The sequence below is a fragment of the Sitophilus oryzae genome, unplaced genomic scaffold (assembly GCF_002938485.1).
Source record: "Sitophilus oryzae breed Bouriz unplaced genomic scaffold, Soryzae_2.0 scaffold_811_pilon_pilon, whole genome shotgun sequence".
Taxonomy (NCBI): Eukaryota; Metazoa; Arthropoda; class Insecta; order Coleoptera; family Curculionidae; genus Sitophilus; species Sitophilus oryzae.
In genome coordinates, this window is record NW_022147430.1 from 4,095,615 (window position 1) to 4,114,779 (window position 19,165).

A 19,165-nucleotide genomic window follows, 5' to 3' on the forward strand; every position below is an offset into this window, starting at 1 on the left:
TGGGAGGATGTTGGATACGCACGAAAAAAGGTAAAAGAGATAAAAGATGTTAACGTTGACAGTGCGAATTCTCCTTATTTTTATTATTTGTTAGAATTTACGATTTCGGCAGTTCACTGTATGCAGTCCCTGCTATTTTTAGAAAATATCGATTTTTTTCACTTCCCTTCGCTCTTTGACCGCCGGAATACCCATAGTTTATAAGTTTTTATTCTTTTTAGAATTAGTCGAGTTTAGTTTTGTATTGAAGACACTTCTCTGTATTATTTTGTCGGGCGTACGCACTTTATTAATATAATATTTTGTTATTTGTACCGAAAGTGTTTTAATTAACCGAATCTAAGTTTATTACCTAAAGAAAATCGGGTAGGTTTTCTACAGAGTGATGTAAAAGTAATGATCATAGCTATTTACATTACTTATAATATTGCTGCGTAATCTATATCAAGTGTAAAATACAGAGTACTTACATATCGGCTACTTTATATTATGAAGATAACTAGTAAAGTAATAAATTTAATTTTGTTGATAATAAGTAAAAATATTACAAATATTTTATATAACATATCGGGAAATATAAAATAAAAACGAACAGTAATCGATCGGTATTAAAATAATTTATTGATAGCAGTATATAGGAATAATTATTTATAACCTGGGTAAAGCTGTTAAAAAGTCAAAAATCCATTTTTTTTCTATTGTAATCGTCTTAAAAATGTATTGAAAGTTTTATAAATATATATAACAATTTATTAAAATTAATTATTATTCACTTATCCATCCATCCATACATACATAGTACCTATATAAAAGCTCAAAGGTTTTTTTTGTTGCATCCATCCCGCCGAAACCGCTTAACCAATCTTAATGATTCTTTTTTTAAATGAAAGGTATATATGTGTAGATTTGTTATGCAGTATTTTTATATTGTTTAATGGCTATTTCTTTGTGTAAAATGACTAAATACTAAAACATACCTGAAAAACACCTACACACAATACCTCCAGAAATAAATTATTATTTTTCATTGTCAGTGATGTGTCAGTTAGATTATATAAGTTTTTAGATATTTTAGGGGACAGTTCATACCGCCGGCTTTAGATACATAAATATTAGCCCAAAGGTTCGTTTAAATTACGGGGTGCCTGCTCACCAAGGGATAGAAGGCAATGAAAAAGCAAATAATCTAGCTAGGAAAGGAGCGAACACTCCACTAACTGGACCAGAACCGTTCTGCTTTCCAAGTGGTAACCAACTCAAGGCGGAACTCAAGAACTTGGAAGATTCTATCCGCAACCTGGAATGGAAATCTTGCAATGGTCTAGGACACTCGAAGAAGTTTCTGAGGGCTTATGATCAAGAAAAATCACAGATATTCCTGGGTCTGAGTAAGAACAATCTTCGGATTGTCACGGGGTTTTAACAGGACACTGTCTCCTCAATGAACACCTCAGTAGATTGAAACTAAGAAGAAACGGCGAATGCAGATTCTGTGGGGAAGATGGTGAAACACCAGTACACCTCATCACTGAGTGCGCCGAGACGACAACCATTCGTGCCATGAATTTTGGTACGACTGATATTGGAGATGGAGAACTACCCTCTATAAAACCGTCCCAGATACTGGCTTTTGTCAAAGCCCTGGGACTGTATGATGAGTTATGATTCAAGAAAGGGGGACACAATGGATCTCTAAGGTCTAAGTGATTAACCCCCTCCCACTCATTCTAAATTCTAAAATTCTAAATTAGCCGAAAGGTTCGTTTAAATTACATTACTGTTAAAATAGTTACACAAAGCGATTTTAGGAAATTCATCCTCTTAGAGAGTAAAATTATGTCGGGACAATTTGTTTTATGAAAATTCCTTACTAGGTATCTGATCTAGAAGAATGAAATCCTCCAAAAAGGAATTAGAAGAGGTTTTTGAAATTCATTAGCTAAATGAGTAAAGTTAGTAAAAATTTATATAAAACTTGGTGACCTCGGGATTGTACATATAAAAATTCGCACAAAGGATCATTTAAAAGACATGAGTTAATTATTTGGATAAAGCGAATTTATAAAATTTATACCATTAGGGATTAGAATAGTGAATGAAATTTTGCTGATTTTTGGTATACAAAGTGTGTCATAAAGTCATATAGAGGCGATGAAAAAATAAAAAACGGTTTTTAAATTTTCGGATTTTTTTCAAATACATAATAGGTATCTAATATTTAAAGAGAATAAAAATGCTCTTGAAATTGGCATATTGACGGTTTTTTATAAATTTTAAGTAAAAAATGATAATTTTTTAATGTAATAATAATTTTTTATTGTAAAAAGTAAAAAATAACAAAATCGATTTTTTGAAAGGATATACGGGCGAGTCTTAAATAAGTGCAATTATTGTTAGCGGTAGTATAATTGACCCCAGAAAAACGATTACGAGTTTTTACGCAAAATTTTTTTTTGAAAATTTGGAATTTTTTGAAAACCCTTTAGGATTTTTTTTAGTTAAAAAACATAATTTCTTGATAATATGGCAACATAGGTAGTAGATTAAATTTACCAGACAGAAAAACCCGAAAAGCTGCAGTGGTTCTCAAAATTTAAGCAAAAAGTATTTTTTTGGAAATTTTTAAAGTAAAATAACTCGGTTATTTTGGAGTTATTTGAAAAACGGTAAAGGGAAAATATGTTTTTTTTTTATCGAGATCTACCAGCCCTGAAAATATTTGCACTTTATTCAAGACTTGCCCTGTATAATACCCAGAAAATCGTCAATTGATAACTTCCATATGAAATACGAGTAGCTCTAAAACTCTTGAAAACATAGTTTAAATAGTGCATTGGTAATGCTCACTAGCTCTATCTATAAAGAAGTAAACAATCATTTAAACCAATGCATGACCGATTCGAGGTGTAACGCGAACGTAGTCGCGGGAAAAAGCTAGTCATATAAATTTGAGAAGAGAATAAAACTTTTGAATAAAATGACTTAAGAGTCCATTTCACTAGTCCGAAAAAGTAGCAAAATAAGCGTTCGGCATTTAACGTTTTATGTAAAACTGGCTATAGGCCAGTGCAAATAATTTTAAATTTGCAAAAATTTTTAGAAAGCTGCGACCATTGAAAATAGTTAGCCTTAGTAACCCTTATTTACATACTAAAAGTCCCCATTTGTCCGATGTGTGCGTCATCAAAAAAAATCGGCCGCCATCTTGAATTTTGGTACTTTTTGGGAAAAAATGTAAATAACTCGAAAATGGCGCGTTATAGCGAAAAACTTCAAGAGGTAAAAATTAAAGAGAATAAAAAACTCTATCAGAATCAATAAAGAATAGTTTATTATCCTAACGCAGTGACGTACAAATTTTTTTTTGAAAATCGAGCAATTTTTAAAAGGAATCACCGAAATGCAAATTACTATTTGTTTAAGCTTATTAACAAATAACATGGATATTTAGCAGCAATTCAACTAAAATACAGTCCTTGTGACATTTTCAAGAAATATTTATTGGTGGTTTAATAATATTTCAAAATTAACAAAAATTGTCAAAACTATTCTTTACTAAATACATGTCTACTAATAATGTGCGAAAGCAGCCTCCACCTTGTTCCGGTTGGGGCTATTTGCAATTAAACCAAGGTCTTTTTGTTACCATTTTGTAAACAACTTGTTTTTAAAAAATACAGTGACAAATTTGAAAATTAGGCTACAGAAGTTGGAAGAAAAAATAAAATGTAATAAACTATGAATTTTGGTACTTTTTGGGAAAAAATGTAATTAACTCGAAAACGGTGCGTTATAGCAAAAAACTTCAAGAGATAAAAATTAAAGAGAATAAAAAACTCTATCAGAATCAGTAAAGAATAGTTTATTATCCTAACGCAGTGACGTGCAAAATTTTTTTGAAAATTGAGCAATTTTTAAAGGGAATCACCGAAATGCAAATTAGTATTTTTTTAAGCTTATTAACAAATAACATGGATATTTAGCATCAATTCAACTGAAATATAGTCCTTGTGACATTTTCAAGAAATATTTATTGGTGGTTTAATAATATTTCAAAATTAACAAAAATTGTCAAAGCTATCCTTTACTAAATACATGTGTACTAATAATGTGGGAAAGCAGCCTCCACCCTGTTCCGGTCGGGGCTATTTGCACTTAAACCAAGGTCTTTTTGTTACCATTTTGTAAACAACTTGTTTTTAAAAATACAGTGACAGTTTGAAAAATTAGGCTACAGGCTGGAAGAAAACAATAAAATGTAATAAACTGCTTGCGAATGTCTTTTTGACATAAATATCATCTACGATCTTAAGCTAATATCTTAACACTTTTTCATTATGATAAATACATTATAAACATACCCCTACAAATTATGACCATTTTAATAAAAATGTGTTACCAACTTGTAACGTAACTTTTCAAACTGTCATCTCTAGAAAAAAAATGAAATTTACAATTTTATTCGATTTGTTCTTCATCGACCGATATTTGTTTTTTCTCTCAAGAAATACCATTATAGTTACCACACAAGCATGAACATGGCATATTGGATTTTAAACATGTACCATTGCCATTAAAAAAAATAGTACAACAACAAAATATGATTTAATTTGCTGGTCTGGTTTGAAAAATTACCTGACACTGACACAAGAATATAGTGTCAGTGTCACGTAATTTTTAAAAAATGCCTTTAACTTCAGAGTAAAAATCGATTATATTTACGTGATTAAGGGATGGGGTTCCCATAAGGGACATTGCAGATGCATTAGGGATAAACAAAAAAAAACAGTGGTGTTGGCTAAATCCAAAAAAAAATTCAATATAATTCAAACATCCTTATAGACCAGGTGTTCCATTTGGGACTAATAATTCTTGTACTACTTTTTTTATCGCAATGGTACATAGTTTATTACATCCAGATTTGCAATTACAGTAAATCATTTTCAATACAAATCCTGGTGCCATTGCGTTTGACATTGTTGTTGGAACTAAGGTATCCGTTTTTTTACTCCATCCACATTCTGTTGCCTCTTCTCCGTTATTTAGCCAATACTGCATTTATAAATAGGTCCTATAATAATGATTTTCAGCTGCGTTAGTTGTTGGAGGTAAGGTAGCAAATCAAAATTTTTACTATAAGGAGTACCTGACGAGATGTAAGGGCTTTATATTTAAAATACCTCAACTGATCTAAATCTTTTGCTAGCCTATGTCGATCATATAATGAAAATAAGAATGTATTTCCCAGCTTCGCCTAGCTCAGATTTTGTGCTGCAGGATCAAAAAACATATGTAATTTGTCGCAGATGAGGATCTTTGCAACGTTTGAAAGTCGCCCAGTTTACATTACATTTTATTTTTCTTCCAACCTGTAGTCTAATTTTTCAAACTGTCACTGTATTTTTAAAAACAAGTTGTTTACAAAATGGTAACAATAAGACCTTGGTTTAAGTGCAAATAACCCCGACCGGGACAAGGTGGAGACTGCTTTCGCACATTATTAGTACACATGTATTTAGTAAAGGATAGCTTTTACAATTTTTGTTAATTTTGAAATATTATTAACCCACCAATAAAATATTTCTTGAAAATGTCACAAGGATTGTATTTCAGTTGTATTGATGCTATATATCCATGTTATTTGTTAATAAGCTTAAAAAATTAGTAATTTGCATTTCGGTGATTCCTTTTAAAAATTGCTCGATTTTCAAAAATTTTTTGTACGTCATTGCGTTAGAATAATAAACTATTTTTATTGATTCTAATAGAGTTTTTTATTCTCTTTAATTTTTACCTCTTGCAGTTTTTCGCTATAACAAACCGTTTTTGAGTTATTTACATTTTTTCCCAAAAAGTACCAAAATTCAAGATGGCGGCCGATTTTCTTTGATGACGCACACATCGGACAAATGGGGACTTTTAGTATGTTAATAAGGGTTACTAAGGCTAACTATTTTCAATGGTCGCAGCTTTCTAAAAATTTTTGCAATGGCAATTTTTCAACATGGTGAATGTCATAACTGCACTGGGGTAGATACCTAATTTTTAAAATTAAAATAAGTGAAGATGCCAATTGAAGAAAAAAGAATATTTTTGAACTTTTTAACCCACTTTGCCATTTCGTTTTACATATTCAGCATTTTACTACCAAGGCTTCAAGTTTCGATCACTCTGTACCTATAACATTTTTGTTCATGAAAATTACAAATAAATAATTAAAATTAGATATTCATTTTATTATTAAAAATAGATTAAGTTACGAAAATATTACGTGATATTAATTCAACCCACTAATGAATGACTAAGAGAAAATATTCCAATTAAAAGCAATGTAGTAAATTTTGGAAAACAATAATTTTATTTTTAGGTTCTATCACAGTTCTATTCAAAACCTTGAGAACATTTTCTTATTGAATAGGAAAATAAATGTTATTTTTTAATTATTATATTAACTGCATTATTTTATTTACTTTTTTTATTTCGTTCTATTTAAAAAAAGTTATTTGATTTATAATGGAACTTGTTTTTCGGTTTTTAAATCATTAATAATTCATACTTAAATTGATATTAACGCCATTCAACGCGGAGTATTCTAGTTAAATGATTTTTAACGAAGTGTGGTTGGGATCGATGAAGAACTACACTGGTCTGTATGAAAATTGTCATCGATGCCATTCTTACCAAATTCTTATGTAAAAAAAACTTTTTTCAGGGGAGACCAACATACCTATTTTTCCTGTTTTTCGTTAGTTTAATGGGATAAAATAGTTATTTGTGTAACTACTGCAAAAAGGACATATTTGTTGCACGACGCATGCATTTTGTAGAGTGCAACAAATACACTTCTTGCACATGTTGCACACAAGATTTTTTTTATAATCGAATTGAAATTCTTATTATACTAACAATGATACTATAAACAAACATTTTGTTTTAATAACTTTTTTGTTTCAGTTGTTTGTTTTTAATTTTAAGTATTGAGTTAACGTTTTTAATTAACGTTTGAGTTAATTTTAATTTTAATAAATTAATTAAAAAATCAATGACCGTAATCGACTTTTTCGAACAACATATTTCTTACATATTTCAGCACAATCTATGAGGAGCATGTCCACCCGAAAGTGTATCACCCCAAAACGCAGCTGATCCTGATCTACATTTTGTGGTCCAGTATCGCTTCTTCTAGATCCGTTTGCTGGTCGGTGATCTGTGAAGCCTCTGGGTAATTCTTTGGCAGCACCACATGTCCAACAATAACGGCAATGTTAGTGATACGTCCCTGCTTGCCTCTCAGTGTTGGATGGCTTTCCACCCTGGCTTTTTTCGCTACTTGCCGGAACAGAGATGAGAGGTTCTTGCTCCTTGATGCACCAGGCTTGTTCTTGATTCCTTTACTGTGGATCGCAGTGTGCAATTCGTTCTTTTAATTGTGGAATTTCTGAGTTTAGTTCGTTCATTGCCCGGATATGGAATATGGCTAAGGAGAAAATATTCTAGAACATCATTTTTTATTTATGCATTTTTGTGAGTTGGACTAGTCAAGATATATAGTTCTCTATCTATATCCTGGAGGGAGATTTCCGGTTGAAATCTGATTTTGTGAAAGAAATCGAATCCTTGCATCACTTCTTGTGTACTCCCCGACCGAGAATATCGTCGTGAAGAACTGGCTGCTGTTTCGTGAAGTATTCCCTGTTGGTGAATAGCAGGTCTTCGTAAAGAAGGATTAAGGCTTCGGAAACACATTTGGTCAGAGACGTGGTTGGATTTTGATGATTTTTATGGACCGCCGACCAATTTCCGCAATGGGATTAAAATAGCCAAATTTTTCCGACCGATATCCCGATTCCACGTGCCCAAGAAGTCCCCGAATAGTTCCAAGGTATGCTATAATTCTTCTGCCTATTCTAAGTCAATGCTCAACTGATTTTTATTCGTATTGTTGACTGGTTTTCGACTTTTCCACGCCCACGTGGTGTAGAAAGATTAGTTGAGTGTTATCTTTCTTAAATCTTATTTGATTGTTCGTAATTGTAGAGCAAGAAGACCGATCCAGACCGTACAGCACAGAACAGTCCAGAATTCCATCCATTCCTGTTGTCCGTGAGAGGTACTCGTTGGACATCATAAACCCTCGTTGAGGTAAAGTTCGGATTTGATTAGTCTTTCTTTATTACCTTTATTAACTCCTACACGTTGTGCTAGTCCTTGTTCTATAATTGAGGCTCTTTTCTAAGACAACCAATATTATTTAGGGTTTTTATGTTCACCTTTTGAAGTCCTACACCTGCCTGTACATTTGCTAAAGGGCTCCAGTGACAGTACCCCGAGCTGCTGTACACCGCCGTAGCAACCCTGTAGCTATACGCCGTAGCTCAGCCGGAGGAAGTTTTCAAGTACAATCGAATAGAGTAAGACTGTACAATTTTAGTTTAAATTAGTATAATATAGATTTCATTTGTGTAAACCATCAGAGTACGTAGACGCCGAGTAGCGACAGAAACCGTCGGCTCTTTTGATGTGGTGGGACCAAATTTTCTTTCTCTCTCTTTTGACGTGTTTGACAGATATACTACGTATTTAACTGCTCAACTTATGAAGTGGTCCTATAAACATGGTATACACTGCTCACAATTTGAAGTGGATTTAATTATAAAGTTTTATACATATCTTTTTTGTTTTGTTTTATCCTTATTTCTAAATTTGAATGTATAAAATATCTTACTGCTAATAAATAATTAAAAAAACGATTCGTTGTCTGAGGTATACTTGAAATAAAGTATATAGAGATATTTGATAAATGGCAACAGTGGCAACTTCGCTTCTTCGTATGACAGATAACCTACTTATTTTGCGCAGCCGCAAAGAAAATTAAAAACGGGACTGTCGCTACTCGTCGGTTTAGGTACTCTGATCTCATAGTGTTCCCACGAGTCGCTAGAGTTAGTCGGTCCACTTCTACCGGCCTCGCATGTTAAAAAGTAAGAAGTAAATGGCAACAGAGTGCCCCGAGGTTGACACCAGTAGAACCTAATCTTCTAGCAAAATTATACGTAAACATGTTGCTTATAAAATTATATAGAGACTATAATAAATAATTTTGCGCGAAAGTTTTACTGTCGGTCAGAAAATTGTTGCGATAATAAAATTAATACCAATTTAAACAAATTTTCTCAAAAGTAAGTAATTTTAATAATTATTTACCTTAAACGTTGTAGCGTTTTTTTATAAACATTACCACTGCGAACGGTAGCTTTTCATCGGAGAGCAGTCGTGGATAAGGTATTTCACTGGAAAGAAAAAACTAATTAATAACAATAAAAAAAAATATAAATATTGGGCGCCAGGCATGTACAGAGAAATAGAAAACACAGTTGTATATTACTTAAAACTAATGACTATATTTATTCAAGATGGACTGTGATGGTAAATAGCATTCTACAATTTTAATAATTATTATAGTGGTTATGTCAACGAAAGTGGTATTAAGAATTGTACTAAATATCTATGAAAAACAACTATGATAAAATACAAGACATGTAAAGTTTAAGAGAATATATGAAATGTAGCATTACTTTAATTAATTTGATATATTTTATATGATGTTAGTGCAATAATAATATCTATAAAAAGTAATACTATTACAAGGCGTAATGTGATGAAACCTAAAATCTAAATCATATTGTAACTACTAAATCGACATAAATGTTCTTAATAATCTAACCATTTAATTGAATTAAATGTAAAAAATAAGACTAATCAAATTTAATTATATAGTCTGTACGATATTATTTAAGATGTACGTTATTAAGTTAAGACTGAAAATCGACTGAAAACCAGAACTACTCAATCTACACTTAGCTGTTCTTGAGGCAATCCTGTTTCGAAGAGTAGCAGCGTGAGGTAGGCTCATCTCTCTGTACTGTCTGTTGGCGATCATGTTGGCCAAAACAACAAAAGGGGCAAGAATAGAGGACACCATGAATCAATACAGCCGTAGCTACTGACTAGGCTTAGAAATGGGAGCGAAGCAGCATGGGGCTTACGCTGTATCCATACTGTGGCAATATGGGGACACTACCCGTACCTTGGAACACTACTAGGACCTTGGATAATGTCCGTAACTTGGACCATAACCTTGGACACAGTCCGTCCATAAGACAACGGTACAGGAGAACACTACCCGTACCTTGGATACTCCTAGGACCTTGGATAATGCCCGTACCTTGTAAATAGTCCGTACCTTGGAATCAATACATAGATATGAAACTCTTGTTTAAAAACCAAACAAGGTCTAATAAACAAAAATAAACCTACCTCGAATTACTTCCGAGGGCTCAATAATAAACTCCTTTCTTCCATGTAACATTCTGGAGGACAAAAGAAAAGGGACGCCAACGTGCCAGCAAAATACAAATACAAGTTAAGTTGGGACATCCAAAACTCTACCCTGTTGCTTTGAAATAGCAGCTGATTCAAATTATACAGCAAGATTTAAATAATCACTATTTCTAAAAGCCGGGGTACAACAGAGCGGCAAAACAAAGTGAGGTTAAGCATGGAGAGGCGCCTTGACATATGACAAGGATCTTGACAGCGCGCGCCTCCACAGAACAGTGAAACGATAGCAGGGTTGGCGACTAGGGAACGTAAAATTACGCCAAGCGTGCCAAATAACTATCCGGCCTGAACGAGAGGGGAATCCGGTGATGATAGGCCAGACATCATATATTATACAGGGTGTTTCAAAACAAATGAAAAACTTTAGGGGGTGATTCCTTGTTCAAAATAAAAAGATAGTTTGCTTTATAAACGTTGGGTCAAAAAGTCAACCATTAGGGAGATATCGCGGTACTAAGATGGCGGAAAAATAATCTTTTTTATTTTTATCTTGAAAACAGAAAGAGATAGAAACTAATCGTTGACGTTCTGTTAAGGAAGACATTATATTAAGTTAAACTTCAAAATTAACAATTACTACCTGATAATTACTTAATAAGGTAAAACCAAAAGCCCAAACTTTTACTTTTTTAAAATGAGTGGAAGGGGTTGAAATAAACTACCCCTATCATTCTTGTTAACGAAATTTAAAGAAAAATCTTATCAAACACATGCAAATGTTTTAATTTGGATAGTTTAGTTTGTTTAGAATCTCTTGTTTAGAATTTTTTATCTCTTGTGTTCTTTTGATAAAACTCACCGATTTGAAATTAAAAATAAAATGTAAAGCATTACATGTCAACTTGTCGAAATGTCAGGACAAAGAGCATTTTTAGATTAAGAATCTAGTGATAATAACGATAATAATAATCATCTCGATAATAACGTATTGCAGTAGAGTAATGTCAAATAAAAAAATATTAGGAACATCCTAAATAGTAACAGCGGCCGACTAGATTTTTTTTAAAAAATTACAGCAGCCCACTAGATTCTTTATCAGAATATGTTTTTTTTCCTGACATGTAATACTTTACATTTTATTTTTGTAATTTCAAATCGGTGAGTTTTATCAAAAAATACAAGAGATAAAAAGTTTCTAAACAAACTAAACTAACAAATTATTTTTGTGAATTTTTGTGAAAAAATTACCAGAAAGTGTTATCAAAACAGTAATGCTTCCATAAAATTTGATTAGTCTATCTCTTTCGTTTTCAAGATAAAAATAAAAACATTATTTTTCCGCCATCTTTGTACCGCGATATCTCCATAATGGTTGACTTTGACCCAACGTTTTATCCGAAACAATAGTTTCTTCACAGCACTTATAATCTAATAGAACAAGTTGATAGTCTGTTAATTAGGAAAGAATTCCAGAATTGTAAAAGAATAGATGGCCCCAATATGGTGGACAGCCAGACAACATTGAGGTCATCATAAAATTGAGCTGGCAATTGCCCAGTAGCAAAGCCAAATCCGAGACAAGACAAGACAAGACAAGAAAGTTCAACAAAAATAGCCTCAAAAGTTATGTAATTCTTAAATAAGTAGGCCTGTGGAGATAATAGAACGTTAACGCTCTTTATTTTTAAACATTCCTTGGAGACCATTAAAACTGTAATTAAACAGTGATAAAACAACTCATAAATATTTTGACAAACCGGAGTTTAGTTATCTCTGGCTTGGAATTGTGAAACAATTTTGATTGCAATTGCAACATGTGGAAATAGTTGTCAATATTGACATAGAAGTGCATAACAGATTGTAAAACGATGATCTGAAAGAACGGACTGTTCGTATACTTTTGACCTACTTTTACCAAAAATAAACGTGATTAATATAAATTTTGATCAGAGAAATGCACATTTTCTCTTTCACATTTCGAAAATAGAATGGCATGTTGGACAGCACGTGTCATAAAAATAGCCTGACACATTATTAACTTGAGAAATGGAAATTTATTTTTATCTCGATTTTAATTTTAAAAATGTATTTTTACTAGAAAGGTGATTGGTGGTGTAATATTCCGTTATAATTTATTGTGGTGAATTATTTATACCTTATATGACATACAGGGTAGATTATTTTATCGTCGTCGTTGTGTAGCCCAACGAATATCTGGTTTGAATTGGCAACTACTATTGTGTCGAAGTTAGACTTTAAATTAAAATGCAACGCGAATAACATTTACAGTGCGGAGGCAATTAAAAAGTCGTAAAACTATAATTGTTCCTGCCATCCATCGTACTTACTGACTTTTAATATAAAAGAAAAATAACTCTAACTGTAATAGTAAAGTGTATTATAATAATGAGTGCGTTAGTATTAAATTTAGAATAAGTTGTATTATCTTGTATTTATTTATACTAAGGACTGGCAAAGGTTAGTCTTGTGTCGAGATTTCCGTATGTAAGAGAGTACAATGCGTTTATAATGTACTGAACAAAGAGAGGACAGTAAACACGTTGCCAAACGTATGGAATAAACCGAAACTGTGCACATCGCCAACAGACGTGGAAGGGGATAAGCAGATTTTTCGCAGATTAACCGGTCGACCAATACCTCTGTCAGTACTTAAAGTTCTAGGAAAGGTGTACATCATACGTTCAGCTTCACGATTTAACTACGTCTCGCGATGATACTTAATTTTGTTTATTTATTAACCAGTCGTTGTAATTTTTCCCTATAGCTTGAATTTAAACACTTGAATTTTTGGTAAAAAATAAGTGAGAAATTGAGTGGGTGTTCGATAGTGGGCGCGCTATTAGAACTCTGAATTTTAAAAAAATCATTATCTCAGAAATCTATTAAATAATAGATTGTAGTTTTCTCAAGAACTTTGTTAATATTTCTTTCATTTTCTTTGGCAGACGGTATGTGAAAATCTTTATCAATAAAAATTACGATTTGCTGAAAATTGCTATGCTCTAAAGTAAATGGATGGATTGTTTACAATTTTTTGAATGGAAAAAACAACCTTATCGATTTTTTTATGTAACATATTGTAAATATCCGATCATGAAAATAAAAAAAAAAAAAAAGTTTCAATATCCAAGCCAATATGGCCTGTTATGTTAAAAGTTGAGTTTTTAAATTATCACATCACTTTGATTTTTCTCGTTATAAAAAAAAAATGACACCTTAACGATATCCTTATAATTCCATTTCAGATGCTCAGAAACATGTCTAATGATTTTATCTAGTTATCTCTTCGAAAAAGTCGCTTTAAAAATAAGCGGTTTGCGATCGCGATTTTACTTTACTTGAGGGAAAAGCGTATCGGCAACGCCGCAACCGTCGCGTCGCGTCGGTCGGTCGCATTCTCTCACTCCGACTTAATAAGATCCCCAATAGATTTACTTCCTTTTTGTATAATGCCGACCCAAAAGTAACAGTTGCCAGCACGGTATTATCTTTATATGCATTGGTGATTGGTTTATATACATAAAATACGTAAATATATAAATGGAATCTCTATGTAGATGTATAATGTGACATTGGAACTGCACAGATTTATGTAAAGCGCTCTAATCTGAAGATTGTTTACTCACTTGTTTCGTCGAACTGCTTGAATCACTTTTTGATCAAATCGGTGTGAGAAATTATGAAACTATAAAATGTTGTTTAGGAGAAGTTGAATATCCGAGAAAATTTGAGTTATTAAATGTTATTGCACCCAACAACGCCTTAATTACGCTCTCCTACGCGTTAACATTTTTCGGCAATTTTATTAACATTTGAAATGATTTTTACAACACAACACGACGCCCATAGTTCGGATTCTTTTCACTTTTTTTGCTACCCAAAACAGCGGTCTTGCGATCACACAAACCTCATATCTGGGTGTGTTTTATTGTTTCAATCACTGCATAAAAAAGTTCTTCTTCTTCTACTCGTATATTAGGCAGATTACCTGTTCATTCTTCACATGATGCTACAGTTTCAATCGATGATAAGGTTAGGCCACACAATCTTTTTCTTGGCCTTTCCGTACTTCTTCTTCCCAGTGGTGATTTGTCTCGAGCTGACCTTACTATTCTTCTCTCGTCCATTCGGCTTATCTGCCTTATACCGTGCTGGCTTAACTGTTACGTTTGGGTCGGCATTTACATGTGTAGAGGTAGTCGCATAGGGATCTTATTAAGTCGGAGTGAGAGAAATGCGACCGACCAACGCGACGCGCGACGGTGTGCTGTTGCGTTGTTGTCGGTACGCCTTCCCTATCAGGTAAAAAGTAAAATCACGATCGCAAACCGCTTATTTTTAAAAATACTTTTTTTTTTTTTTTTTTAGATAAAATCATTAGACATGTTTCTGAGTATCTGAAATGGAGTTATAAGGATATCGTTAAGGTGTCATTTTTTTTATAACGAGAAACGTCAGTAATCGCGATAATTCAAAAACTCAACAACACACTTAACAGGCCATAACTCAGAACCACCTTAGATATTGGAAACTTTTTATTTTCAAGATCAAGGATATTTTTAATATGTTTACATAACAAAAATTCGATAATGTTGTTTTTCCATTCAAAAATTGGAAACAATCCATCCATTTACTTTTAGTTTTTAGTGCATAGCAATTTTAGCAATCGTGTAATTTTTTTTTATTGATAAATATTTTCACATACTGTCACCACAAAGAAATACAACCCAGAAATATTAACAAAGTTCTTGAAAAAACTACAATCTATTATTTCTAATAGATTTTCAAGATATCGATTTTTGAATTCATAGTTCTAATAGCGCGACCACTATCAAAACCCACTCAATTCCACTTATTTTTACCAAAAATGCAAGTGTTTCTAGCTTGCCCTTAAAAAATTCAAGCTACAGGGAGAATTACGACTTGTTAATAAATAACAAATTAAGTATCACGAGATGTAATTAAATCGTGAAGTTGAACGCATGATTTACACCTTTCCCTAGAACTTTAAAGGCGACAGAGGTATTGATTGGGTCGACCGTTCAACTGCGACAAATCTGCTATATCCCCTTCCACGTCACTAGCGATGTGCACAGTTTCTCGGTTTATTCCATACGTTTGGCAACGTGTTTACTGTCTCTCTTTGTTCAGTACACATTATAAACGCATTGTAAATTTTTCTTCTTACATACGGAAATATCGACCCAAGACTAACCTTTGCCAGTCCTTAGTATATGTTCATTCCATTCGCGTCTTCTGCTCAATACTCGTTCATTAATGCTATCCACCTTGCATTTTTGCCTTATGTTGTCGCTTCGTTCGCTATCTATATAGCAGCGTTTTACCTGTGATTGTGCGGAGGATTTTCATCTTGCCTGTTTCCAAGATCTTTTTGTTTTTGCTGTATCCGGTCTGATTTCTGCTGTGTAGGTCATCATGATCGACACCTACGTATTTATTTTTCCATATGGTGTCGTTCAGTGGCGTGCTTTTGTTAATTGTTGTCTTACCTCTGTTTCGATATCGCCATAACCGGATCTTTCCGGATCTCTCAAAAAACTAAAATACTTAAAAATTATGACAAAGCCACGATTTCAATATTATTTTAATGCGATCAACATGAACTGTAACAGGGACGGCGCCGGCTCCTGTGCACCTAGCCTATAAGAGATGTTTCTTCTTACCTCTACCCTCTATAATGCAGGGAACCAAATCAGGGTGCAACAAAATTTGATTGTATTTTCAGACTTCAAAAGAGTTCGATATTTATTGGGACTGAACAGTAGAACTCATTGCCAGAATTTCTTTAAAAGTTTCGAAATACTGACTCTTCCACCCTTTATTATTCATTTTGAATCTGTTTGCTTCCAATCCGCAAAGAAGCGCAGCCCCCCTTTATTCCCGACAGGCCATCTCATAACTATCCGCTTAGAAATGCACGATCTTTATCTGCCAGCCCCGAGCTCTGGGAGCAGTTAAAGGTTTAATACTGTACAATGACAATGCTTTTAATCATCTGCCTTTGAATATCAATAAGTCGCTTTCATTCTTTCTCGTATTTCGCAAAGCTCTAAATCATACTTACTGGAGAGAGCTATATGCAGTAAACGACATTTTTGCAGTGATGTTTAATTATGAACAATTTTGAATTTTTAAAAAATTTTGATCATCTCACACACTGGTCAAGTCAATGCTAATATTTTATAACTCTAAAAAATCATATCATTGCAAATTTTACTGTTCGTGTCCATGTATATTCTTTGTAATTTAAGACTTAAATTTTTTAATTGTATTATTTGTATAGTGTATTTTTTATTCCCAGCTATTTTTTGTGATTTGTTTTTTTTTTTATCAAAAACATGAATCTTTCTATACTGTTTTGTTGCTCAGTTTGTTGTTGTTTGTTGCATAAGGGAAATTAAAAATCTTACGTAACTTTATGCGCAGTATGCGCTACATTTTTGAGTAGTGTCTGTCATCGCGTGGAAATAGCCCATAATAAACAGTAGTCATAGGAAATTTTAATAAATTCAAATTAACACCTCATTTCAGCGTAATAATAGTAAACAATTTGATAGCGGCACTCGTTAAAGTCCTGCAAACAATAACGGTGTCGGCGAATTAAAATCCTTTTTACATAAGGAAAAGAACAAGCAAGCGCTACCCTAATAAGCATCATTAAGTTAATCCTTTTCCCTAGCCGTAAAAATTTGATTTTGTTGACGTAACCATGGACGACACAACACGTTAATTCGAATAAATTTGAAGGCCCTGACCTGAATAATTTTATATTGAGACCTTTTTGTATAGTCGTGTGCCTGATTCACTGTAATAGTAAAATATCTAAAGCGGGTTTTCCTCTGTATCACTTTTGATGTACATCAGTGTTGGCAACGACGCGACACGGAAATTGCCGTGCTTACAGGGTTTTTTCAACAATTACTAATAAAAGTATATAAATTTGGAAACTTTTTTTTTTTTTTTTTTTTTTAAACAAAAGAAAAATGCGGTTTACTACAAAATACTTTTCAGAAATTCTTACCAGGTTGCGTCTCAAGTATTTCACCCCTAACTTTTATTTTTCAGATAAAATCGAGATTTGAATTGTATATATGACATAAATGAGTTGAATTAATATTCAGTTGTTTTAGAGATTTATTCTGGAAATTCTCTTTTGATATAACCTGTTAGCATAAATTCTGGTTAACCTTTTAACTACACTGATCAGTCTGAATGAGTAGAAGCATCTAAAATAACAGAAGAAGCCAACTAATTGGTCAGAGATAGCTTCAACATTGATCATTTCCACCGAAAATAAGCTTTGAAACGATCCTTTATCTCTCAGCCAGATACAAAGAAACAATAGAAGTGGCACAGGCCTCACCAAACCCCCTCCATTTTAAAGAATTTTGGGACTGAGCACTCAGAGGTTGAAGAACAAGGATTGTCCCCTCCCCAAAGCTCAGAGGCCTGTTTCAGTTAAAGAAAAAAGAAATATCTGCAATAGGTGCCTGGACAAATTAGACCACCTGATTTAATAAAATTCTGCCACTCATGATTGGTGTTAAAAATGTCAAGGCCTATACCTGAAAACACTTGCACTGTGACAATAAAGAGGAAAATTAGACAGGGAGTATGGAAGGTTATATTTCATAAATGAGGTTTCCATAAAGGCTTTTGGAAATTCCGGACCAATGAACTTTGCCCACACTGAAATCCTGACTGTAATCTGAACAGCAAAAAAACTATAAATTGTTATGAACTTTTATAGGACGCAAATAATGGGTACTTTCAGGGCATGCGTCGGTTAGTAGAGGCTGCTATCATCGTAAACTAAAACTATTCAGTAAACAAATAGCCTTCGCTTGAAATTAATTTAACTTTGCTGGCTTTAACGTTTGTACTGTTCTCTGTTTTGGCATACTGGGTTTCCGAATACTTTCAATCATAATTGTAAAGAGCTAAGTACATTACTCAATACTATATTTAATAGTAGCTTCAGCCCAAGGCCCCACACACCCAGCAGGCAAAACTTTGATGAGTGGTTTGAACAGTTGCTTAACTGCCAGCAAACAGAACAAAGAGCTTACTCTATTAAATCTATTGATGGCGACATCTGGATGCACTAAATTTATGTTGCAACATGGCCTTAAATGTCTTGACATGTGCGGCCTATTCAGATTTAAATTTGTTTATTCAATTTACCATTTTTTAGGTTTTGCAAATTGGAAAAAAATGTAACAAAAGCTATTACAAATAATATATAATAAAAAAAAAAAAAAAAAAAAAAAAAAAAAAAATGTGTTTTATTTTTGTTTTCAATTTTTTTTTTTTTTTTTTTTTTTTTTTGTTTAGTTTTATATTTTTCCCACACTGGAAGCTGCAAACTTTGAAATGGATATGATTCCTTAGATGGGCGTCATGGTTTTTACTATTAGATGCTCTTTGGTTATCGATGTATATTGTAACCAATTTTCGATATGTTTTGTTCAATGCCTTTATTTTTTTTTCAGTGGAAAATGCACTGAGCCGAGGGACCCAATGTTTTCAGGTTGGTTTGGGAGTACTTTACAAGGCTAAAAAGGCATACAGCCAGTTGAAGGTATCTCCCAAAGAACTGCAAACTGGGGAGTGGTTTGTTATTGAATTTGGACTGGCGGTGTTTTAAAGAGCAATTTTCAGGCAGGTGGTATCTCAGGTTTGTTTTAACTGGTTTCAGGACTATGCAGGACGTTGCTTTCATTCTGTATGCCCAGGTGTTTTTATGTTGGCTATTTAAACAGTAATGGTTCTGGAGATCAAA

General features: G+C 33.1%; 1 pseudogene; it reads left to right on the plus strand.

The window, feature by feature from the left end:
• Positions 1-7: 7 nt before the first annotated feature.
• LOC115889212 overlaps positions 8-19,165 on the plus strand; it is a 32,785-nt pseudogene continuing 13,627 nt past the window's right edge.